This window comes from Chiloscyllium plagiosum, unplaced genomic scaffold (genome assembly GCF_037043375.1).
Source record: "Chiloscyllium plagiosum isolate Xiang-an unplaced genomic scaffold, Cpla_swu_hap1 HiC_scaffold_14, whole genome shotgun sequence".
Lineage (NCBI taxonomy): Eukaryota > Metazoa > Chordata > Chondrichthyes > Orectolobiformes > Hemiscylliidae > Chiloscyllium > Chiloscyllium plagiosum.
The window spans coordinates 92,263,553-92,290,765 of NW_028270152.1; the positions used below are offsets into that span (position 1 = coordinate 92,263,553).

General features: G+C 50.5%; 1 long non-coding RNA gene across 2 annotated transcripts in view; it reads right to left on the reverse strand.

The window, feature by feature from the left end:
* Window positions 1-27,213, reverse strand: part of LOC122552116 (uncharacterized) — a 161,767-nt gene that overhangs the window by 24,042 nt on the left and 110,512 nt on the right. The window contains exon 1 of one of the 2 annotated variants that reach the window (XR_015759294.1): window positions 699-794. The exons of the other annotated variant lie outside the window; for it this stretch is intronic. This is a non-coding gene — a long non-coding RNA (uncharacterized LOC122552116). Of the gene's footprint in view, window positions 1-698; window positions 795-27,213 lie in introns of those variants that run through there. 2 annotated transcript variants of the gene reach the window in all.

A 27,213-nucleotide genomic window follows, 5' to 3' on the forward strand; every position in this document is an offset into this window, starting at 1 on the left:
GTTTTCACCACAAAAACAGAGCGCCTTCCAGAAAAGCACCTCTATATCCCACCACTTTGCCCCATGATCGTGGTATCTGGCTGTGCACCAAGAAGAGTGCAACAGTCTGTACTGGGACCCTGAAACGCTTGGTAAGGAGTCAAATCATCTGAGCATTGAGAGCCCCACCACATTGCATGCATTTTCTCTTGTTTTCACTCTGTTCCTGACTTCCCTTGGTTTTCCTAATGAACCTGCTAAAAGTTGTTATTACACACATCTGCACAAGCTTTGAATTGAACCCAGGCCTCTCGGTCTAAGATTCGGGATATTTTCACCGCGTCACAAAACATCGACTCGAACTTCCTTTGCCCCTTGCCTGCTAAGTCACACCTGAATCAACTCTGCAACTGGGAGGAAGGGGCGGAACAGGAGGACCGAGTAGCGGCCGGTCCTCTAACCAGAGTGAATGAGGAGAGGGGCCAAAGCATTCTCGAGAGTGAACGCTTCAAGATTGGTCAGAGAGCAAACTATTTTGCAGGATTGATCATTCTCACGACATAGTGGAGCATTAAACGTTTCTCATAAATCAATGTGAGATTTTAAAAAATACTGTAGTTGAAATGTAAATCTGATAACGTACATATTTCCAATCGATTTACACTACTCGAGTAAGAAACTTCTTTTCAAACTCGCAGAACAATTGGTAATTTACATACCTGGCCGGTATGGTTGATTTGGAACGGACAATTTGCATGTTAGACAGCTCTATGACGATAACTCGACAAAGCAATTGTTAATGACTAATATTTTACCCATCAGTCTGTGCAGATATAAATATTCTCTATAAACTCACTGATAACCTCAGACGCACGCGCAGTTTGGTTTCTATGTGGAGCATGCGCAGTGTCACATTGGTCAGGAGAGAGAGAGAGAGGTGGAGCTGCTTTCTCCGGCAGCGGCTGCGATCGGCTTCAGAGAGCGGCGCTCAGAGCCGGTGTGTGGGAGCCTCGCTGGGAGAAAAGAGTGGAGAGAATTCACAAGTCCCGGATAAAGGTTAAAAATAACTCGATAAACACCCTTCAGGCCCGGGTAAGGAGGCGGCGGTCTCTGATCAGGGAAGCGGCCCAGGGTCACGGCCGCCATTTGTTTGAGGGAAGAGGGAGCGCTCAGGGCCGCCATCTTGAGAAGGTCAAGGTGCAGGAGGGCGGGGCTCTCGGGGTCTGTAGAACAATCAGAGGAAAGGGAAGACCCATTGTTACTGATTAATCCCACGGAGACAGCGTCACTGGGCGGTCCCGCAGGAATATCCTCTCTCAGTCCTGCTGGGATGGTTCACCCAGTCAGAACCAGCAGCTCTCCTCCTCTCTCAGCTCCCCTTCTGTCCTTCCTGCAGCATCTGTCCCCTGGGACATTGAGCTGCCTGTCCTGTCCCTCCATCAGCTGTTGTTTCTGTAATACTTGTGATATCCCAGTCCCATCTTAGATTACTACACTAAAGACAGGAATGCACCCGATGGATTTTTCTTAACATCAGCAATTGTTTAATACTCACTTGCAGGTTTTTACTTACATCGTTTTTGAAGCATTTACTTCACATTCAATGATTTGCAATGGTGGGATTTGGACCTGTGTCCAGAGAACACTTGCTGAGTTTCTGGATAAATTGTCACACAGTAATGCCAATAGGCCATCACTTCGCCTGCTCATAGTTTGTCTATCCCAGTGCAACATGAATCAAAACCCTTTCTTCCCGCACAATTGTTTGACCCGGCACTCTGGTGATGTGACTCAGTACCTCTCCATGTGGTATCCCTGACTGTGTGAGTCTAATTGCTGCCTCTATCAGCGTCTCTCACTCTTGAAGCTATTCCAGATCATGAGCAAACAGAATCCTCCACTCCAGAGAGATGAGGCAGCACAGGTCAGGAATGGAGACTGGGATTTTCCAGATCTCTGTGGGGCTCAGTGCCATTCTACATGTGTAACCTCGTGTCCCCTTATTACATTCCTGATTTCCATCCTAAGTGTATTTCTACAGCCCCGATGCACCTGAAGGGATTCCTTTGAGTCAGCCAGTTATATCTGACATGTAACCCCTTTTTATCTTGTCCATAGCCTCGAAACTCAGCCAATGTTTCCTAATTCAGTCAGCATTGAGCTGCACACTAACAGGAACACGCTGGCGCTGAACGCTCCTTTTATCTCGGTTTTAAAATATTCCTACTTGCCAGACTTCCCTTTATCTGCAAATAGCCTCCCCAGATCTACTTTAAAAATTCATGTCTAATACGATCTTGCTCCATTGAATAACTTTAACTTGTGGACCAGGTCTATCCTTTTCCATCGCTATTTTCAAACTAATACAATTGTGGTAACTTTCCAAAGTGCTCCCCCACTAACACCTCAGTCCCGTTCCCTACCTTGTTTCCCAAGGGGAGGTCAGGTTTAGCCCCATTCTCCAGTTGGGCCACTTACATAATGACTGGGAGTTTTCAGAACACACTTAACAAATTCCTTCCATCCAAATGCTTAGCTTAGTAGCAATCCCAGTCCAGGTTTGGAACGGTTAAGATCCCCTATCATTACAACCCTATTATTCTAAGAGATATCTGAAATCTCCTGACGTATTTGCTCCTTCATCTCCCATTGCCTATCACTGTAGTACGACCGTAGAAAACGAATGACCAATTTTTATTTCTCAGTTCCACTAATATCGCTTAACTGGGCGATCCTGCATGAATACTCCCTCTAGGTACTGCTGGGATGTTTCCCCCAATCAAAACCACCAGCTCTCCTCCTGTGTTGCCTCCTGTTCTATCCTTCCTGTAGCATCTGTCTCCGGAACATTGAGCTGATGGTCCTGTTGCTCCCTCAGCTGTGTTTCTGTCATACTTATGGTATCCCAATCCCATGTTCCCATCCATGCTCTGGGTTCATCTGCTTTATCTGTCTAACCCTTTGCATTGAAATAACTGCAGGTTAATCCACCAGTTTTCCCTCATTGTCTGCTATGTTCTTGCCTGCCTTGTCTACTTATATTGTTCTCTTGAACATTTGTACCAGCCTCAACTTTCTTTCTGGCCTTACGACTCTTTGGGGTCACACAGCCTTGCCAGACGAGTTTAAATCCTCTCGAGCAGCTCCAGCAACGCTCCCCACCAGGATGTGGGTCCCCCTCCTGCTCCCAGTTCAGGTGTATTCCCCACCCTGTCTATCTCTGCTGACACCTTCAGACATCCAGGGACTTGCCCACCAAGGTCCCTGTGTTCCTCAGTACTCCAGGAGGACCTACCATTCATGATGTATATCATTTATTTATTAGACTTCCCACAGTGCATTACCTCACAGTGATCAGAAGTAAACTCTGTCTGCCATTACTCTGCTCAGTTTATCATCTGATCGATATCAGACTGCAGCCTGAGTCCATCCCCCTCACTGTGGACAATGCCCTCACCTTTCATGTTATCCGCAAACCTACTCCTGATTCCTTCTGCTTTGATATTCAAGTTATTAATGTACGTAACAGCCAGCAATGGTTCCAGCACAGATCCCTGTGGTACATCGCTGGACAATGGCTTTCAATCAAAAAAACAAACCTCCACCAATTGAGGACCCAATTTACCAACTTGCCTTAGATCCCATGGGATCTTCCCTTTTGGACCAGCCTTCCATGTGGAACCTTGTCAAAGACTTTAATGAACTCCATATAAACCACATCATCTGCACGGCCCTCATCAATATCAGAGGACAGTCTTCTCGCAAATCCATACAGACAATCCCTAATGAAATTGCGGCGGTATCCGTTTTTGGCGAATACATTGTATAGGTGTTCTTCTTCCTCTTTTTGCAGTTCTGGTGTACTACAGTGTGTTGTGGCCCTTTTGAACAGTGTCTTGGTGCAACTTGTTTTGGGTGTGTTGGGGTGGTTGCTTTTGTAGTTCAGGACTTGGTCTGTGTGTGTGGCTTTCCTGTATACCTTTGTGGTGAATTCTCCGATCGGTGTTCTCTGTACCATCACGTCGAGGAATGGGAGGTGGTTGTCCTTTTCTTTCTCTCTAGTGAATCGTATTCCTGTGAGTGTGGCGTTGATGATCCGGTGTGTGTTCTCTATTTCTGTGTTTTTAATGATTACAAAGTTGCCATCTACATATCTGACCCAGAGTTTGGGTGGAATTTGCGGTAAGACTGTTTGTTCTAATATTTGCATTACTGCTTCTGCTATGAGTCCAGAGATGGGTGAGCCCCTGGGTGTGCCGTTGATTTATTCATATATTTGGTTTTTGAATGTGAAGTGTGTTGTGAGGCACAGGTCCGGTAGTTTGAGTATGCCGTCTTTGTTGATAGGTTCACCGTCCTGTTGTCTGTCTGTATGTCCAGCAGGTTGGCTATTGTTTCTCTGGCTGAGGTTTTGTCGATAGAGGTGAACAGTGCCGTGACATCGAATGAGACCATAGTTTCTTCCTTGTCTATGTGTGTATTTTTGATGATGTCCAAGAATTGATGTGTTGACTGTACAGTGTCTGGATCCGCAGATCAGGTGTTTCAGTTTCTGCTGTAGTTCTTTAGCCAGTTTGTGTAATGGTGTCCCTGGTAACGATACGATGGGTCTGAGTGAGATGTCTGGTTTGTGCAATTTAGGTAGTCCATAGAATCTGAGGGTGCTGTTGCTTTCAGGTTTCATTCTCTCTAGGTCAAACCTGGTTATTTGTCCGTTTTTTTGTAGGTTCCTCAGTGTGTGTGGTGTAAAATTCCAAGCAGTGGAATGTGGTGAAACGGTTAAAAATTATGTCCCAATACATGTGTGAATCTAACCGGAATGGAGGTGTTGCTTAGTCCCGTGTGAATCTTATTACACACCTCCCCGTGTGAATCTTCTTATCTGTATGTAACCAGAATGGAATGTGTTTTTTAGCCTTGCTCTGCTGTTCACATGAATGTTTATATCTGGAAAAGAGTATATCAGCTGGAAAAGTCTCCAGTTCGGTGAGTCTGCTCCGGGGTTACGTTTAACCGCCGAGCGTGGGTTGTTGGCAACCGCTCTACGAGAACTGACGGCTCCCAGTTCCGGTAACATGTAGAGTGAGTATAAGCCAGACCCGTTGGTTGTGGCGACGCTGCGGGGAATAAAATGCCCATATTCTAGCAGACTCGCCTCTTGGTCGTTTGTTCTGTGTCAGACTACTCTCCTACGAACCTGACCTTGAGAATTTTTTTTAAAACAGTGTTTTATCCTATTGGTGAGCTGTGGCGTGGGGTCAAACTCCCTCTTTTGGTAGGTGTTGGTATCTGCAAGTAGTTGTTGCACTTTTTGGATGCACTCTGACCCAATATACCAGCCAATGCAGCGGACAGCTGGAACTGACAACCGGAAGCAGCAGATACAAATCACTATAAATGCCGGAGGAAAGATCACAGAAGCGCTTCACAGGAGGCTCCCAAACACTGAGGATGTCATCTGGACAGGGGATGAAACGCCTGCAACACAAATTCCCAGCTCGGCGAACAGAACCACAACAACGTGGACCCGAGCTACAAATCTTCTCCCAAACTTTGCTACGTCACTATCACACTCCCCCATCACACATATTGCATGACTATCACCCTTACTGCGTCACTGCCACCCTGACCCCCTCACACTCACTCCATCACCATCACCCTGACCCCCTCACACTCACTCCTTCACCGTCACCCTGATCCCCTCGGGCTCACACCATCACTGCCAACGTGACCCCCTCACACTCACTTCATCACCATCACACTGACCCCCTCACACTCACACCTTCACCGTCACCCTGACCCCCTCAGACTCACGCCATCACTGCCACCGTGACCCCCTCACACTCACTTCATCACCATCATACTGACCCCCTCACACTCACTCCTTCACCTTCACCCTGATCCCCTCAGACTCACTCCATCACCGACAACCAGACCCCCCACACTCACTCCATCATTCTCACACTGATCACCTCACACTCACTCCATCAATGCCACCCTGACCCCCTCACATACACTCCACCACCGTCACCCTGATCCCCTCACACTCACTCCATCACTGTCACAATGTTCACCTCACACTCACTCCATCACTTTCACCCCCTTACACTCACTCCATCACTTTCACCCCCTTACACTCACTCCATCACCGTCACCTGACACACTTACACTCACTCCAACGCCATCAACCTGACCCCTTCACAATCACTCCATCACTGTCACCCTGACACACTCTCACTCACTCCATCACTCTCACACTGATCCACTCACACTCAGTCCATCACCGTCACCCTTAATCCCTCACAATCATCCCATCACGGTCACCATGACCACTTCACACTCACTCCATCACATTCAACCTGACCCCCTCGCACTCGCTCCATCACCGTCACCCTGATCCGCTCACACTCGCTCAATCACCGTCATGCTGACCCTCTCACACTCACTCTATCACCGCCATAGTGATTCCCTCGCACTCACTCCGTCACTGTCACCCTGACACTCCCCACCCTCAAACCAGCACCATCACACTGATCCCCTCACACTAATCCATCAACGTCACACTGAATCCTCACACCCACTCTATCACTGTCACCCTGATACATTCACAATCACTCTATCACCATCACCCTGAGCCCCTCACACTCCCACCATCACCGTCACACTGGCCCACTCACACTCACTCCATCACTGTCACCCTGACTCCCTCACACTCATTCCATCACCGTCATACTGAAACCCTCACTCTCACTCCATCACCTTCACCCTGACCCCCTCACACTCACTCCATCACCATCACGCTGACCCCCTCACACTCACTCAATCACCATCACACTGACCCCCTCACACTCACTCCATCACCGTCAGACTAATCCCCTCACACTCCCTCCACTACCGTCAACCGGTCAACCTCACACTCACTCCTTCACTGTCACACTGATGCCCTCACACTCAGTCCATCACCGTCACCCTTAATCTCTCACTATCATTCCATCACCGTAACCAAGACCCCTTCCCACTCAAACCATCACCTTCACGCTTACCGCCACACACTCACTCCATCACCGTCACGCTGAAGCCCTCACTCCCAGTCCATCACCATCACCCTGACCACCTCACACTCAATCCTTCACCATCCCACTGATCCCATCAGACTCACTCCATCACCTTCACCCTGAAAACCTCACACTCATGTCATCACAGTCACACTGGCCCCTCACACTCACTCCATCACCGTCACAGTGATCCCCTCACACTCACTCTAACACAGTCACACTTACACCCTCACACACACTCCATCACGGTCACCCAGACCCCTCACACTCACCCCATCACTCTCACACTCACCCACTCACACTCACTCCACCACCGTCATCCTGAAACTCTCACTCTCACTCCATCACCGTCACCCTGACCCCCTTACACTCACTCCAGAACCATCACACTGATCCCCTCACACTCACTCCATCACTCTAACACTGAGCCCCTCACACTCACTCCATCACCGTCACCCTTAACCTTGCACAGTCATCCCATTACCGTCAGCATGACCCCTTCACACTTACTCCATCACATTCACCCTGCACCCCTCACACTCACTCCATCATCATCACCCTGACCCCCTCACACTCACTCCATCACCGTCACGCTGACCCCCTCACACTCACTCAATCACCATCACACTGACCCCCTCACACTCACTCCATCACCATCACACTGACACCCGAACACTCGGCCATCACCGTCAACCTGACCCCCTCACAGTCACTCCATCACCGTCACCCTGACCCCCTCACACTCACTCCATCCCAGTCACCCTGACCTACTCACACTCACTCCATCACCGTCACTTTGACCCCCTCACACTCACTCCATCACCGTCACCCTGACCCCCTCACACTCACTCCATCACAGTCACCCTGACCCCCTCACACTCACTCCATCACCGTCACCCTGACCCCCTCACAGTCACTCCATCACCGTCACCCTGACCCCCTCACACTCACTCCATCACAGTCACCCTGACCCACTCACACTCACTCCATCACCGTCAACCTGACCCCCTCACACTCACTCCATCACCTTCATCCTGAACCCCTCACACTCACTCCATCACAGTCACACTGACCCCCTCACACTCACACCACGACCGTCAATAGGTCATCCTCACACTCACTCCTTCACTGTCACACTGATCCGCTCACACTCAGTCCATCACAGTCACCCTGACCCCCTCACACTCACTCCATCACCGTCACCCTGACACCCTCACACTCACTCCTTCACTGTCACACTGATCCCCTCACACTCAGTCCATCACAGTCACCCTGACCCCCTCACACTCACTCCATCACCGTCACCCTTAAACTCTCTCAATATTCCATCACCAAGACCCCTTCACACCCACTTGATCACCTTCACGCTTACCGCCACACACTCACTCCATCACTGAAACCCTGACATCCTCACTTTCGCTCCATCACCGTCGCCCTAACCCCCTCACACTCACTTCATCACCATCACACTGACTTCCTCACACTCACTCAATTAACCTTGCACAGTCATCCCATTACCGTCAGCATGACCCCTTCACACTTACTCCATCACATTCACCCTGCACCCCTCACACTCACTCCATCATCATCACCCTGACCCCCTCACACTCACTCCATCACCGTCACGCTGACCCTCTCACACTCACTCCAACAGAATCACACTGACCTCCTCACGCTCATCCATCACCATCACACTAATCCCCTCAAACTCACTACATGACCATCAAACGGTCAACCTCACATTCACTCCTTCACGGTCACACTAACCCCCTCACACTCACTCCATCACCGTCACCCTTAACCTCTCACAATCATTCCAACACCGTCACCAAGACCCCTTCACACTCACTCCATCACTTTCACGCTTACCGCCACACACTCACTCCATCACTGTCATCCTGACACCCTCACACTCACTCCATCACCGTCACCTTGACTCCCTCACACTCACTTCATCACCATCACACTGACCCCCTCACACCCACTCTATCATTGTCACCCTGACCCCCTCACACTCACTCTATCGCCGTCACAGTGATCCCCTCACACTCGCTCCATCACCGTCACAGTGATCCCCTCACACTCACTCCATCACCGTCACCCTGATTCCCTCACACTCACTCCATCACCGTCCAACTGACCGTCTCACACTCACCCCATCACCGTCACCCTGACCCCCTCACACTCACTCCATCACTGTCACCCTGACTCCCTCACACTCATTCCATCACCGTCATACTGAAACCCTCACTCTCACTCCATCACCTTCACTCTGACCCCCTGAATCTCACTCCTTCACCGTCACTTTGACCCCCTCACACTCACTCCATCACTGTAAAACTGACCCCCTCACACTCACTCCTTCACCGTCACCCTGACCCACTCACATTCACTCCATCACCGTCACCCTGACCCCCTCACACTCACTGAATCACCGTCAACCTGACCCGCTCACACTCACTCCATCACTGTCAAACTGGTCCTTCACACTCACTAAATCTCCGTCATATTGTCCCCCTCACACTCACTCCATCACCGTCACACTGACCCCCTCACATTCACTCCATCACCGTCAAACTGACTCCCTCCCATTCACTCCATCATCGTCGCCCTGATCCCCTCGTTCTCACTCCATCACCGTCACACTGACCCGCTCACACTCACTCCTTCTCCATCACTTTGACCCCATCACCACCCTCCTGACCCCCTCACAATCTTTCCATCACAGTCAACCTGATCTCCTCACACTCATGCCATCACCATCATCCTGACACTCTCACACTCACTAACTCACCGTCATCTTGACCCCCTCACACTCACTCCATCACCATCGCCCTGACCCGCTCACACTCACTCCTTCTCCGACATCTTGACACCCTCACACTCACTCCTTCGCGGTCACCCTATCCCAGTCACACTCACAACTTCACTGTCATCCTGACCCCCTCACACTCACAACTTCACCGTCACACTGACCCCCTCACACTCACTCCATCACCGTCACCCTGGTCCCCTCACACTCACTCCATCACCGTCATACTGACCCCCTCACACTCACTCCATCACCATCACTCTGACCCCCTCACACTCACTCCATTACCGTGATCCTGACACCCTCACACTCACTCCATCACCTTCACCCTGACCCTCTCACACTCACAACTTCACCGTCACCCTGACCCCCTCCCACTCACTCCATAACCATCACCCTGACGCCCTCACACTCACTCCATCCCCGTCACACTGACGTCCTCACACTCACTCCATCACAGTCACACTGACCCACTCACACTCACTCCTTCACCGTCACCCTGACCCCCTCACACTCACTCCATTACAATCACTCTGACCCCCTCACACTCACTCCATCACCGTCAACCTGAACCCCTCACACTCACTGCATCACCGTCACACTGACCCCCTCACACTCACTCCATCATCGTCACCCTGACCCCCTCACACTCACTCCATTACAATCACTCTGACCCCCTCACACTCACTCCATCACCGTCAACCTGAACCCCTCACACTCACTGCATCACCGTCACACTGACCCCCTCACACTCACTCCATCATCGTCACCCTGATCCCCTCACTCTCACTCCCATAACGGTCACACTGACTCTCTCAGACTCACTTCATCACCGTCAAACTGACCCCCTCACACTCACTCTATCACTGTCAACCTGACACAATCACAATCACTCCATCACCATCACTATCACCCTGACTCCCTCACAGTCACTCCATGACCATCACCCTGACCCCCTCACACTTACTCCATCACCGTCACCCTGACAACACCAATAGTCACTCCATGACTGTCACCCTGACTCCCACATACTCACTCCATCAACGTCACACTGACCCCCAAACACTCACGCCATCACCATCACGCTGACACTCTTTTACCCTCACTCACTCACCGTCATCTTGACCACCTCACACTCACTCCATCATCATCACGCTGACCCCCTCACACTCACAACTTCTCCGTCACCATGACCCCTTCACACTCACTCCATAACAATCACCCTGACGCCCTCACACTCACTCCATCCCTGTCACACTGACCCCCACACACTCACTCCTTCACCGTCAAACTGACCCCGTCACACTCATTCCATCACCGTCAAACTGACCCCGTCACACTCACTCCATCACCGTCAAACTGACCCCGTCACACTCACTACATCACCCTAACGCTGATCCCCTCACTCTCACTCCTTCACCGTCACACTCATCCCCTCACTCTCACTCCATCATCCTCACCCTGACCCCCTCACTCTCACTCCATCATCCTCACCCTGTTTCCCTCACCCTCACTCCATCACCATCACACTCATCTCATCACACTCACTCCATCCCCACCGCCCTGACCCCCTCACACTCATTCCATCACAAACACCCTGACCCCCTCACACTCACTCAATCACCGTCACACTGATCCCCTCACGCTCACTCCATCACCGTCACCCTGACCCTCTCACACTCACTCCATCACCAACACCCTGACCCCCTCACACTCACTCCATCACCAACACCCTGACCCCCTCACACTCACTACGTCACACAATGCCCCACACGACTTCCACCATCACGCTCACCCCACACACTCCAACACCATCACACACACTGCCCCACACCACCCTCACCGTCATCCTCAGCCCCACACACTCCAACACCATCACACACCCTGCCCCACACCACCCTCACCGTCATCCTCAGCCCCACAAACGCCACCACTCTCACACACACTGCCCCACACCACCCTCACCGTCATCCTCAGCCCCACACACTCCAGAACACACACACACTGCCCCACACAATCCCCACCATCACGCTCACCCCCACACACTGCACCACACCACCCTCACCTTCGCGCTCACCCCAACACACTGCACCACACCACCCTCACCTTCACGCTCACCCCCACATAATCCCCCATTCTCCCACACACTCCCCTACCGTCACGTTCACTCACCTACACAGTCGCTCAGCATCGCACTCACTCCCTCACACATTCCCCCACCATCACGTTCACTCCCTCGCACACTCCCCCACCATCACACTCACATGCCCACGCAGTCTCCCACCATCACACGCCTTTCACACCTTAACTGAGCTCCTGCCTGTGAACACCGACCCAGTTGATCCCCTCTAAATGGCCTTTGACCCCATCCCCATTCTATTCCCTGAGTAACAGACATTATGGGCATTTAAGCGGGCATTGGATAGGCATATGGATGATAGTGGGCTAGTGTACGTTAGGTGGGCTTGGATCGGCGCAACATCGAGGGCCGAAGGGCCTGTACTGCGCTGTATTCTTCTATGTTCTATGTTTTATGTCCCACACAATGTGTTCTGTTTGTGATATCCTGTTATACCAGTCTCAGCCACAGCCTACGGTGCCACTCCACCTGTTACCCAGTAATGGCTCATGTTCTCACACCCACTATGTCCCGGAGCAATGGCATTTGGCCCAAGCTCCATAATGTTGCCCTGGCAATGGCCTGATATGGCGTCCCAATCTCTGTTCCCTAACATCGGCCTGAGGATCGACAACCCTCTTCTGTTCCCCCAGCACTGAAGGATTCGAGGAAGATGGTAGCATTGCGAGGTTATGATCGCAAGATGGAGAGAGAGTGAATGAGATTGGGGAAGGCAACGACAGTGGAATTGAGTGTGTAAATGGGAAAAGGAGAGAGAAATAGCAGTGCAGTGTGAGAGTGGGAGGGATATACGGAGAGAGAGAGTGACAAAGGGAGTAAGGTGAATTCTGCTGAGAGCCAAGTTGCAGTGGGAGACCCAGAGGTGAAAGTAAGGACAGAGGAAGTTAATCCCAGCTCCTGAGCTCAGGGCGCGGTGCCCTCCCCTTCCCTGTGGACTAGGACTTGTTATTGAGTCTGTCTCTCTCCAGCTCAGTTTCTCCAACACAAAGACACACAACAACATCGGTCACTCTGCTGCTCGGCACGCTTTAGTCAACATTTTTATTGTTTACAAGTGGAAGTGATGGATTCAGTCAGTGGGATGGTGCCTTTTCTCACTGGCCCCTGAGTTGTGAGAAATATTGAAATGTGTCCCTGTAACCCCCCTGTGGGATAAGGATGGACAAACCAGCGCTACCCTCAGTCTGTTACCATAGTGACATTCTGCTCCATCGCCGAAACACTGAACTGAAAAGAGAAAATCCCGGATGGATTGATTAATGAGGGAATTTGATGGAAGGATGGATTTGGGTGAAGGGATATTTCAGCACATTCTTCAGCTGCTGCCTGAACTTAGTCTGGGTCACGGCATAAATCGCGGTGTTTGTGCAGCAACTGAGGAGCTGCAGCATGAAGCCCAATTCCTGAACAAAGGGATGGAGATACACAGGGGTATACCCAATATCATCCATCCGGTACCATATAGAATACAGCATTAATGTTGACCATAACAGGATGAAATTGGCCGAGATGACAAACAGTAAAATGATGGATTTTTTTCGGTTTCTCATTTCAGTGTCAGACTGAGCGTCCCCATTGGTGTGAGCACGGAGTCTCCTGCGGGCTCTGCTGGTCACTAAAATGTGTCTGACGGTGAGAACATTGAGCAGCAGAATCAGGAGAAATGGGACACACGGGGTTAGAATGTTGTGGAGGAACTCGATCGTGACCCAGACAATGGAGAATAGAACAGCGTTTGTTACATAACAAAACCAGGGGAGGTTCCCCAGGTCATACCAAGCCGTGAACATAAAATACCAGGAAATGTTCTTTAAACAGCTCAGCACAGTCACTGCTCCCAGAACCACAGCCGCCGTCTTCTCACTGCAATATTTACTTTTCAGCTTCTGGCAACAAATAGCCACAAACCGATCAAAGGTGAAAGTGACGGTGAACCAGACAGAGCAGTCAGTGGCTGCATAAAGCAGGACGGCGTGGATATTACACACGGGGACGGAGACCCTCAGGAAATAAAACTGTTCCCAATAAACAATGGGAATGTGTCTCAGGATCAGGTCGAGGATAATGACCAGGAGATCCGCCGCTGCCATGGCCCCCAGGTAACGTCTGACACAGGGAGACAATCCACAATCTTTATAAAGCAGGACGTAGATGGTCACTACGTTAACTGTGAGGAAGGAAAACAAACCCATTATCCATCAGTCTGGAGGCAAAGGGACCCGTTTGATCGGGGACCCAGTGAGATTTTCAAATGTGTCCCTGTATTCAGGGATTTATTAAAATAATTGGAGCTGGAATAACAAATGGTAAGGTTGGAATTACTGACAAAAATGTGACTTAAACCACAAGAAACCCTCCCTCCCCAAACACACAGAGACACATCCATCAGGACAGATGGTTTCTAGAACATTCCCACACACTCGATCACTCGAGAGCAGACACAGGTCACTCCTTCCCAGATCCTAATACGGAGGGTGGAAACATCGCTGTCCTGAAGGATTCTCTCCCAGTTTCCTGAAGACAAACGGAGTTTGGGAATTCCTGTATTTTCGTCTAAATTGTGGAAGAAATGTAAACGCAGGGAAAACGTATTCCCCCTTTTAACTGCCTGAGGGGCCTTCGGAACAGTGCCTCCTTCTCCCTGGAACGGGATCTCTTCCCTCGGGATATTATCGTTTGTTCAATTCACTGACGTCCGGCCGTTCACAAACAGGTGTCAGGGACAGAACGTTCCGGGGAATGTCAGGGACAGAACATTCTGGGGAATGTCAGTTATAGAATGTCGGGAACGGAATGTTCCCGAGAACTCCTTGACCTCTCCATGACTTCCCCACCATCCACCCCACCCTCCTCTCTGACATATCACCTCTCCCCCATCTCCGTCTCCTGATCACATTCCCAGCTCCCTTCACCCCAGCCCCAGCTCCTGCACCAGCCCAGCTCCTTTCCCCCCCACCCAGCCCCAGCTCCTGCCCAGCCCCCTCCCATGAATCTCTAAGCTCCCAGCCCACAAGCCTCATTCCTGATGAAGGGATTATGCCTGAAACGTTCATTCCCCTGCTCCTCGGATGCTGCCTGACCTGCTGTGCTTTTCTAGCACCACACTCCTAGTCAGGAAACAGTCCGACACCGTCATACTCACCGGATCAGGCCTGATGGGCAATTTAGCTTAGATTTGATTACTTACAGTGTGGAAACAGACCCTTTTGCCCGACAAGTCACACTGACCCGCCGAAGCACAACCCACCCAAACCCATTCACCTACATTTACCCCTTCACTGAACACTACGGACAATTTCCCATGGCCAATTCACCTAACCTGCACATTTATTTTGGATTGTGGGAGGAAACCAGAGCACCCGGAGGAAACCCACTCAGACACGTTGAGAATGTGCAAACTCCACACAGTCAGTCACCTGAGGCGGGAATTGAACCCGGGTCTCTGGCGCTGTGAGGCAACAGTGCTCACCACTGTGCCACCGTGTCACCCAGAGTGTTTCATGAAGCCCCATCACCATCCCTGGGGATATTCCGTCCCACCGGCAGGACAGACCCACCAGCGGTGGGGACACCCTGGGATACATTCAGGAAGGAGTTACCCTGCAATTCCCCAACATTGATTCCAGAACCCAGGAAATCTCATGGTAACAGATCATGGTTAAAGAAATCGCCTGAGGATGGTTATCTCCTGCCCCCCACCCCTCCCCTCGGTGATAACTCACTTCCCCTCGATGTTGAAAACAAATCAGAGGAAAAACTGAAGCTGACAAGGACGCAGACCGTCCTCTGGGTGTGGGACTTCAATGTCCATCACCAGGAGTGTCCTCACAGGCCCGCCGATGCCTGAGCAGGACAGGCTTCAATACACAACAGCCAGACTTGGGGGAAACATTCTCACGAAACTCCTTGTCCCAGATGGATCTGTTGCTGACAGTATCTGTAGGAGCAGCCAGCACACAGTCCTGGTGGAGGGAAAGTCTCAGCCTCATATTTGACAAAGTCAAGATTAGTGTGTTCCTGGAAAAGCACAGCCGGTCAGGCAGCATCCGAGGAGCAGGAAAATCACCGTTTCGGGCAGCAAACCTTCATCACGAATGAGGCTGAGAGACTCCGGGATGGAGAGATAAATCATGTTAGGCGGACTGCTCACTGTGTGATGTGGCACTCCCTCCTGTGAAGTAGGACAGACTTCTAAAGGACTGAGCACATGGAAACTGGCCATCCATGAGGCACTGTGGGCTAGCAGCAGCTGCAGCATCAATGGCCTTCCCTCCATCATAAAGTCAGAAGTGGGCTATTCACTGATGGTTTCAAAATATTCAGCACCATTCACAACTGCACGGATACTGAAACAGGCTATTCAGCCCATCAAGAGTATAACACAGGAATAGAATGAGGCCATTCGGCCATTGGAGTCTGTTACTCAGCGATTGGAGCAGATGTTTTAATCTCTCAGACCGCTTACACAGGAAATGGAAGGGAACATAAGCATTCCAAAACTGCTACACAGGAATACGGGGAGCTGTGTAGCCCACGGAAGTGCATTGATCGATAAACCCAGACTAGATATCTGTCCAGCACTGGGAGCTGTGAAGAATTCAGCAGTGCACTAATGTGTGAACCTGAAAGAATTATCCATCCAGTATGTGGAGCAGCACAAACGACACCATTGCATTATCGATGAACCTCAACCGGTTACTCTGACCAGCACAGCGAACTGTGCAGTAATCACCATGAATTAATCCGTAAAAGAGGAGCAGTTACCCTCCCAGCACGAAGGACTCTGTACACCACCCCAGTGCATTGATTTGGAAACCAGGAGCAGTTAACCCCCAGCAGGTAGGACTGTGTACACCACCCCAGTGAATTGATCTGTAACCCAGGAGCAGTTACTCTCCCAGTATGTAGGACTATGTACTATACCCCAGTGCATTGATCTATAACCCAACAGCAGCTACCCTCCCAGCACATACAGATGTGTACATCACCTCAGTGCATTGATCTGTACACCTGGAGCAGTTACCTCCTCTGCATGTAGGACGAGGCACTCCACCCCAGTGCATTGATCTGTAAACCAGGAGCAGTTAACCGGCTGGAAAGTAGGATTGTGTACCCCCACCAAGTGCATTGATCTTTAAAGCAGGAGTGGTTACCCGAGCAGCATGTTGGACTGTGTACCCCACGACAGTACATTGGTCTGTAAACAAGGAGAAGTTACCGTCCCAGCATGTAGGACGGTGTACACCACTCCAGTGCATTCATCTGCAAACGAAAAGCAGTTATCCTCACATCATTTAGGACTGTGTACACCACCACAGTGCAGTCATCTGTAAACCAGGAGCAGTTACACTCCCAGCATGTAGGATTTTGTGCAACACCCCAGTGTATTGATATGTAACCCTTGAGCAGTTACCCTCCCAGCATGTAGGACTATGTACACCATATCAATGCATTTCTCTGTAAACCAGGAGCAGGTACGCTCCAAGCATTTAGGACTGTGTACCCCACCCCAGTGAATTGAACTGTAATCCAGGAGCAGTTACACTCCCAGCAGGAAGGACTGTGTACGCCACCTCAGTGCATTGATCTGTAAACCAGGAGCACTTACCATCCCAGCCTTTAGGACTGTGTACACCAACGGAGTGCATTGATCTGTAAACCAGTAGTAGTTCCCCTCCCAGCATGTATGACTGGGTACCCCACCCCAGTGCATTGATCTGTGAACCAGGAGCAGTTCCCCTCCAAGCATGTATGACTGGGTACCCCACCCCAGTGCATTGATCTGTGAACCAGGAGCAGTTACCCTCCCAGCATGTAGGACGGTGTACACCATCCCAGTGCATTCATCTGCAAACGAGAAGCAGTTACCCTCACATCATGTAGGACTGTGTACACCACCCCAGTGCAGTCATCTGTAAACCAGAAGCAGTTACACTCTCAGCAAGTAGGGTTTTGTGCAACACCCCAGTGTATTGATATGTAACCCGTGAGCAGTTACCCTCCCAGCATGTAGGACGATGTACACGATATCAATGCATTTCTCTGTAAACCAGGAGCAGGTACCCTCCGAGCATTTAGGACTGTGTACCCCACCCAAGTGCATTGAACTGTAAACCAGGAGAAGTTACACTCCCAGCAGGAAGGACTGAGTACACCACCTCAGTGCATTGATCTGTAAACCAGGAGAACTTACCATCCCAGCCTTTCGGACTGTGTACACCAACGGAGTGCATTGATCTGTAAACCAGGAGCAGTTACCCTCCTCGCCTTTAGGACTGTGTACCCCACCCCAGTGCACTGATCTTTAAACCAGGAACAGTTACCCTCCCAGCATGTAGGACGGTGTACACCACCACAGTGCATAGATCTGTAACCCAACAGCAGTTACTTTCCCAGCATATAGGACTGTGTACACCTCCCCAGTGCATTGATCTGTAATCCAGGAGCAGTTACCCTCCCCGCACGTAGGACTGTGTACACCACCCCAGTGCATTGATGTGTAAACCAGGATCAGCTACCTTCCCAGCATCTCGGACTGTGTACACCACGCTAGTGCATTGATCTGTAAACCAGAAGCAGTTACCCTCCCAGAGTCTAAGATTGTCTCACCCACCCCAGTCCATTAATCTATAAACCAGGAACAGTTACCCTCCCAGAGTCTAAGATTGTCTAACCCACCCCAGTCCTTTGATCTGCAAACCAGGAGCAGTTACCCTCCCAGCATGTAGGGCTGTGTACACCATCCCAGTGCATTGATCTGTAAACCAGGAGCTGTTACCCACACAACATGTAGGACTATGTACACCACAACTGTGCATTGATCTGTAACCCAGCAGCAGCAGCCTCCCCAGCATTTAGAGCAATGTACACAACCCAGTGCATTGATCTGCAAACCAGGACCAGGAACCACCCCATCATGTGGGGCTGTGTACACCACACCAGTGCATTGATCTGTAAACCTTGAGCAGTTACCCTCCCAGCATGTAGGACTATGTACACCACTTCAGTGCATTTTACTGTAAACGAGGAGCAGGTATCCACCAAGCATTTATGACTGTATACCCCACCCCAGTGCCTTGATCAGTAAACCAGGAGCAGTTACCCTTACAGCATGTAGGACTGTGCACACCATCTCAATGCATTGATCTGTAACCCAGCAGCAGCTACACTCCCAGCATGTAGGACTGTGTACTCCACCCCACTGCATTGATCTGTAAACCAGGAACATTTACCCTCCCAGCTTGTAGAACTGTGTACTCCATCCCAGTGCATTGATCTGTAAAGCAGGAACAGGTATCCTCCTAGCATGTAGGACTATGTACCCCACCCCAGTGCATTGATGTGAATGCCAGCAGCAGTTACACTCCCAGCATGTCGGACTGTGTACACCACCACAATGCATTGATCTGTAAACCAGGAGTAGTTATACTCCCAGTATGTCGGATTGTGTACACCACCCAGGTACATTGATTTGTAAACCAGGAAGAGTTCCCCACCAAGAATGTAGGACTGTGTCCACCATCCCAGTGCATTCATCTGCAAACCAGGAGCAGCTACCATTCCAGCATGTAGGATTGTGTAAAACTCCCCAGTACATTGAACTGTAAACCAGGAGCAGTTACCCTCCCAGCACATAGGACTGTGTACACAACCCCAGTGCATTCACTTGTAAACCAGGAGCAGTTCGCGTCCCAGCATGTAGGACTGTGGACAACTACAAAGTGCATTGATCTGTAAACCAGGAGCAGTTCGCGTCCCAGCATGTAGGACTGTGTACACCATCACAGTGCATTGATCTGTAACCCAGCAGCAGCTACCCTCCCAGCATGTGGGACTGTGTACACCATCACAGTGCATTGATCTGTAACCCAGCAGCAGCTACCCTCCCAGCATGTAGGACTGAGTACACCACCCCAGTGCATTGATCTGTAAACCAGGAACAGTTACCCTCCAAGCATGAAGGACTGTTTACAACACCACAGTGCTGTGTTCTGTAAAAGAGTAGCATTTACACTCCCAGCATGTAGGACTGCATACACTACCCCAGTGCAATGATCTGTAAACCAGGCGGAGTCACCCTCCCATGCATGTAGGACTGTGTACACCACCCCAGTGCATTGACCTGTACACCAGGAGCAGTTACCCTCGCAGTTTGTAGGACTATGTACACCATCCCAGTGCATTGACCTGTAAACCAGGAGCAGTTACCCTCCCAGCATGTAGGACATGCATACACCTTCCCAGTGCATTGATCTGTAAACCAGGAACAGTTCACCACCAATAATGTAAGACGGTGTACACCACCCCAGTGCATTGATCTCTCAGCCAAAAGCAGTTAGCCACCCAGCATTTAGGACTGTGTTCCCCATCCCACTGCATTGATCTGTACTCCTGGAGTATTTACCCTCCTACCGCCTAGGACTGTATACCCAACCCAGTGCATTAAACTGTAAACCAGGAGCAGTTATCCCCCAGCATGTAGGACTGTGTAGACCAACCCCAGTGCATTAAGCTGTCAACCAGGAACAGTTACCCTCCCAGCATGTAGGACTGTGTACACCACCCCAGTGCATTGATCTGTAAACAAGGAGGAGTTCGCGTCCCAGCATGTAGGACTGAGTACAGCACCCCAGTGTATTGATCTGTAAACCAGGAACAGTTACCCTCCCAGCATGAAGGACTGTGTACAAAACCACAATGCTGTGATCTGAAAAAGAGTAGCATTTACACTCCCAGCATGTAGGTCTGCATACACTACCCCAGTGCAATGATCTGTAAACCAGGCGCAGTCACCCTCCCAGCATGTAGGACTGTGTACACCACCCCAGTGCATTGATCTGTACACCAGGAGCAGTTACCCTCCTACCGCCTAGGACTGTATTCCCCAACCCAGTGCATTGAACTGTAAACCAGGAGCAGTTATCTCCCAGCATGTAGGACTGTGTAGACCAACCCCAGTGCATTAAGCTGTCAACCAGGAACAGTTAACCTCCCAGCATGTAGGACTGTGTACACCACCCCAGTGCATTGATCTGTAAACAAGGAGGAGTTCGCGTCCCAGCTTGTAGGACTGTGTACACCATCACAGTACATTGATCTGTAACCCAGCAGCAGCTACCCTCCCAGCATGTAGGACTGTGTACACCATCACAATGCATTGATCTGTAAACCAGGAACAGTTACCCTCCCAGCATGAAGGACTGTGTACAAAACCACAATGCTGTGATCTGAAAAAGAGTAGCATTTACCCTCCCAGCATGTAGGTCTGCATACACTACCCCAGTGCAATGATCTGTAAACCAGACGCAGTCATCCTCCCAGCATGTAGTACTGTGTACACCACCCCAGTGCATTGATCTGTAATCCAGGAGCAGTTACCCTCGCAGCATGTAGGACTGTGTACACCATCCCAGTGCATTGACCTGTAAACCAGGAGAGGTTACCCTCCCTGCATGTAGGACTGCATACACCTTCCCAGTGCATTGATCTGTAAACCAGGAACAGTTCCCCACCAATAATGTAAGTTCGTGTACACACCCCAGTGCATTGATCTCTCAGCCAAAAGCAGTTACCCACCCAGCATATAGCACTGTGTTCCCCATCCCACTGCATTGATCTGTACTCCTGGAGCATTTACCCTCCTACCGCCTAGGACTGTACACCCAACCCAGTGCATCGAACTGTAAACCAGGAGCAGTTATCCCTCAGCATGTAGGACTGTGTAGGCCACCCCAGTGCATTGCGCTGTCAACCAGGAACAGTTACCCTCCCAGCATGTAGGACTGTGTACATCATCCCAGTGCATTGATCTGAAAATCAGGACCAGTTCCCCACCCAATATGTAGGACTGTGTACACCACCCCCGTGCATTGATCTGTAAACCAGGAGCAGTTAACCTCCCAGCTTGCAGGACTGTCGACAACACCCCAATGCATTGATCTGAAAACCAGCAGCAGTTACCCGCCCAGCATGTCGGACTGTGTACACCACCCCAGTGCATTGATCTGTAATCCAGGAGCAGTTACCCTCCCAGCGTGTAGGGTCTGTTTACACCACCCCAGTGTATTGATCTGTCAACCTGGAATAGTTACCATCCCAGCATGTAGGACTATGTACCCCATAACAGTGCATTGATCTATAAACCAGGAGCAGTTACCCGCCCTGCATGTAGGACTGTGCACAACAACGCAGTGCATTGATCTTAAAACCAGAAATAGATACACTCCCAGCATGTAGGACTGTGTACCCCACCCCAGTGCATTGCTCTGTTAACCAGGGGAAGTTACACCCTCCCCGCGTGTAGGACTGTGCACACCACCCGAGTGCATTGATCTGTAAACTAGAAGCAGTTACTCCACCCAGCATGTAGGACTGTGTACCTCACCCCAGTGCATTGATCTGTAATCCAGGAGCAGTTACCCTCCTTGCATGTAGGACTGTGCACACCACCCCAGTGCATTGAACTGTAAATTAGGAGCAGTTACTCCACCCACCATGTAGGACTGTGTACCCCACCACAGTGCATTGATTTGTAAACCAGCAGCAGATATCTTCCAAGCATGTCGGACTGTGTACCCCACCCCAGTGCATTGATCTGTAATCCAGGAGCAGTTACCATCCCAGCATGTCGGACTGTGTACACAACCCAGTGCATTGATCTGTAAACCAGGAGCAGTTACCCTCCCAGCATGTAGCACTGTCTTCACCACCCCAGTGCATTGATCTGTAATCCAGGCGCAGTTACCCTCCCATCATGTAGGAGTGTGTACAGCACCCCAGTGCATTGATCTGTAATCCAGGAGCAGTTACCCTCCCAGCGTGTAGGGTCTGTTTACACCACCCCAGTGCATTGACCTGTAAACCAGGAGTAGTTAGCGTCCCAGAATGAAGGACTGTGTACACCATCACAGTGCATTGATCTGTAACCCAGTAGCAGCTACCCTCCCAGCATGTAGGACTGTGAACACGACCCCAGTGCATTGATCTGTAAACCAGGAACAGTTACCCTCCCAGCATGAAGGACGATGTACAACACCCAGGTGCAGTGATCTGAAAAACAGTAGCACTTCCCCTCCCAGCATGTAGGTCTTCATACATTACCCCAGTGCAATGATCTGCAAACCAGGAACAGTTACCCTCCCAGCATGTCGGACTGCATGTACCATTCCAGTGCATTGATCTGTAAACCAGGAAAAGTTACCCACCCAGCATGTAGGACTGTGTACACCACCCGAGTGCATTGATCTGTAAACCAGGAACAGTTACACTCCCAGCATGAAGGACTGTGTACAAGACCCCAGGGCATTGATCTGAAAAACAGTAGCAGTTACCCTCCCAGCATGTAGGTCTGCATACATTACCACAGTGCAATGATCTGTAACCCAGGAGCAGTTGCTCTCCCAGCATGAAGGACTGTGTAGACTACCCCAGTGCATTGATCTGAAATCCAGGAGCAGTTACCCTCCCAGCTTGAAGGGCTTTATACAACACCCCAGTGCATTGATCTGAAAACGAGCAGCAGTTACCTCTCAGCATTTCGGATTGTGTACATTACCTCTCTGCATTGATCTGTAAACCAGGAACAATTCCCCACCAAGAATGTACGACTGTGTACCCCACCCCAGTGCAATGATCTGTAACCCTGGAGCAGTTACCTCCCCAGAATGTAGGACCGTGTTCCCAACCCCAATGCACTGATCTGTGCATCTGGAGCATTTACCCTCCTACCGCCTAAGACTGTGTACACCAACCCAGTGCATTGAACTGTAAAACAGGAGCAGTTACCCCCAGCATGTAGGACTGTGTAGCCCACCCCAGTGCATTGAGCTGTCAACCAGGAACAGTTACCCTCCCAGCATGTAGGATTGTGTACACCACCCCAGTGCATTGATCTGTAACCTATGAGCAGTTACCCTCCCAGCTTGCAGGACTGTATACAAGACCCCAGTGCATTGATCTGAAAACCAGCAGCAGTTACCCTCCCAGCATGTCGGACTGTGTACACCAGTGCATTGATCTTTAAACCAGGAGCAGTTACCCTCCCAGCATGGAGGACTGTGTACCCGCACCCCAGTGCATTGATCTGTCAACCAGGAACAGTTACCCTCCCAGTTTGAAGGACTTGATACAACACCCCAGTGCATTGATCTGAAAACCAGCAGCAGTTAACCTCTCAGCATGTCGGATTGTGTACACTAACCCTCTGCATTGATCTGTAAACCAAGAACAGTTACCCCCCGAGAATGTGGGAATGTGTACAACATCCCAGTGCAATGATCTGTAAACCAGGAACAGTTCCCCACCAAGAATGTACGAATGTGTACCCCATCCCAGTGCAATGATCTGTAACCCTGGAGCAGTTACCTACCCAGAATGTAGGACTGTGTTCCCCACCCCAATGCACTGATCTGTGCACCTGGAGGAATTTACCCTCCTACCGTCTAGTACTGTGTACACCAACCCAGTGCATTGATCTATAAACCAGGAGCAGTTACCCGCCCTGCATGTAGCACTGTGCACAACAACGCAGTGCATTGATCTTAAAACCAGAAGCAGATACACTCCCAGCATGTAGGACTGTGTACCCCACCCCAGTGCATTTATCTGTTAACCAGGGGAAGTTACACCCTCCCCGCATGTAGGACTGTGTACACAACCCAGTGCATTGATCTGTAAACCAGGAGCAGTTCCCCTCCCAGTTTGTAGGACTGTGTACACCACCCCAGTGCATTGATCTGTAAACCAGGAGCAGTGACCCTCCCAGCATGTAGGACTGTGTAGACGACCCCAGTGCATTGATCTGAAAAACAGGAGCAGTTACCTGCCAGAATGTAGGGCTGAGTTCCCCACCCCAATGCACTGATCTGTGCACCTGGAGCATTTACCCTCCTACCGCCTAGGACTGTATTCCCCACCCCAGTGCATTGAACTGTAAACCAGGAGCAGTTATCCCCCAGCATGTAGGACTGTGTAGCCCACCCCAGTGCATTGAGCTGTCAACCAGGAACAGTTACCCTCCCAGCATGTAGGACAGCGTACACCACCCCAGTGAATTGATCTGTAAAAAAGGAGCAGTTACTCTCGCAGCATGTCGGCCTGTGTACCCCACCCCAGTGTTTTGATCTGTAAATCAGGACCAGTTCCCTACCCAGCATGTAGCACTGTGCCTTGATCTGTAACCCAGGAACATTTACCCTCCTACAGTCTACGACTATGTACACCAATCCAGTGCAATGAAATGTAAACCAGGAGCAGTTATCCCCCAGGTTGGAGGACTGTGTACACCACCCCAGTGCATTGATCTGTCAACCTGGAATAGTTACCCTCCCAGCATGTAGGACTGTGTACCCCATAACAGTGCATTAATCTGTAAACCAGGAGCAGTTACCCGCCCAGCATGTAGGACTGTGTACACAACCCCAGTGCATTGATCTGTAAATCAGGGGCAGTTACCCTCCCAGCATGTAGGACTGTGGACAACAACGCAGTGCATTGATCTTAAAAACAGAAGCAGATACACTCCCAGCATGTAGGACTGTGTACCCCACCCCAGTGCATTGATCTGTTAACCAGGGGAAGTTACACCCTCCCCGCATGTAGGACTGTGCACACTACCCCAGTGCATTGATCTGTAAACTAGGAGCAGTTACTCCACCCAGCATGTAGGACTGTGTACCCCACCACAGTGCATTGATTTGTAAACCAGCAGCAGATATCTTCCAAGCATGTAGGACTGTGTACCCCACCCCAGTGCATTGACCTGTAATCCAGGAGCAGTTACCCTCCCACCATGTAGGACTGTGTACACCACCCCAGTACATTGATCTGTAACCCAGGAGCAGTTACCCTCCCACCATGTAGGACTGTGTACACAACCCAGTGCATTGATCTGTAAACCAGGAGCAGTTACCCTCCCAGCATGTAGGACAGTGTACACCACCCCAGTGCATTGATCTGTAAACCAGGAGCAGTTACCCTCCCACCATGTAGGACTGTGTACACATCCCAGTGCATTGATCTGTAATCCAGAAGCAGTTACCCTCCCAGCGTGTAGGACAGTGTACACCACCCCAGTGCATTGATCTGTAAACCAGGAGCAGTTACCCTCCCAGCGTGTAGGACAGTGTACACCACCCCAGTGCATTGATCTGTAAACTAGGTGCAGCTACCCTCCCATCATGAAGGACTGTGTACACCATCACAGTGCGTTGATCTTTAACCCAGCAGCAGCTACCCTCCCAGCATGTAGGACTGTGTACACGACCCCAGTGCATTGATCTGTAAACCAGGAACAGTTACCCTCCCAGCATGAAGGACTATGTACAACACCAGGTGCAGTGATCTGAAAAACAGTAGCACTTGCCCTCCCCGCATGTAGGTCTTCATACACCACCCCACTGCAAATATCTGTAAACCAGGAACAGTTACCCTCCCAGCATGAAGGACTGTGTACAACACCCCAGGGCATTGATCTGAAAAACAATAGCAGTTACCCTCCCAGCATGTAGGTCTGCATACATTACCACAGTGCAATGATCTGTAACCCAGGAGCAGTTACTCTCCCAGCATGAAGGACTGTGTAGACTACCCCAGTGCATTGATCTGAAAACCAGGAGCAGTTACCCTCCCAGCTTGAAGGGCTTTATACAACACCCCAGTGCATTGATCTGAAAACGAGCAGCAGTTACCTCTCAGCATTTCGGATTGTGTACATTACCTCTCTGCATTGATCTGTAAACCAGGAACAAATTCCCACCAAGAATGTACGACAGCATGTAGCACTGCGTCGACCACTCCAGTGCATTGATCTGAAAACGAGCAGCAGTTACCCTCTCAGCATGTCGGATTGTGTACACTACGTCTCTGCATTGATCTGTAACCCAGGAACAGTTCCCCCCCCGAGCATGTAGGAATGTGTACAACATTCCAGTGCATTGATCTGTAAACCAGGAACAGTTCCCCACCAAGAATGTAGGACTGTGTACCCCATCCCAGTGCATTGATCTGTAACCCTGGAGCAGTTACCTCCCCAGAATGTAGGACTGTGTTCCTCACCCCAATGCACTGATCTGTGCACCTGGAGCATTTACCCTCCTACCGTCTACGACTGTGTACACAAACCCGGTGCAATGAACTGTAAACCAGGAGCAGTTATCCACCAGCATGGAGGACTGTGTACACCGCCCCAGTGCATTGATCTGTAAATCAGGAATAGTTACCCTTCCAGA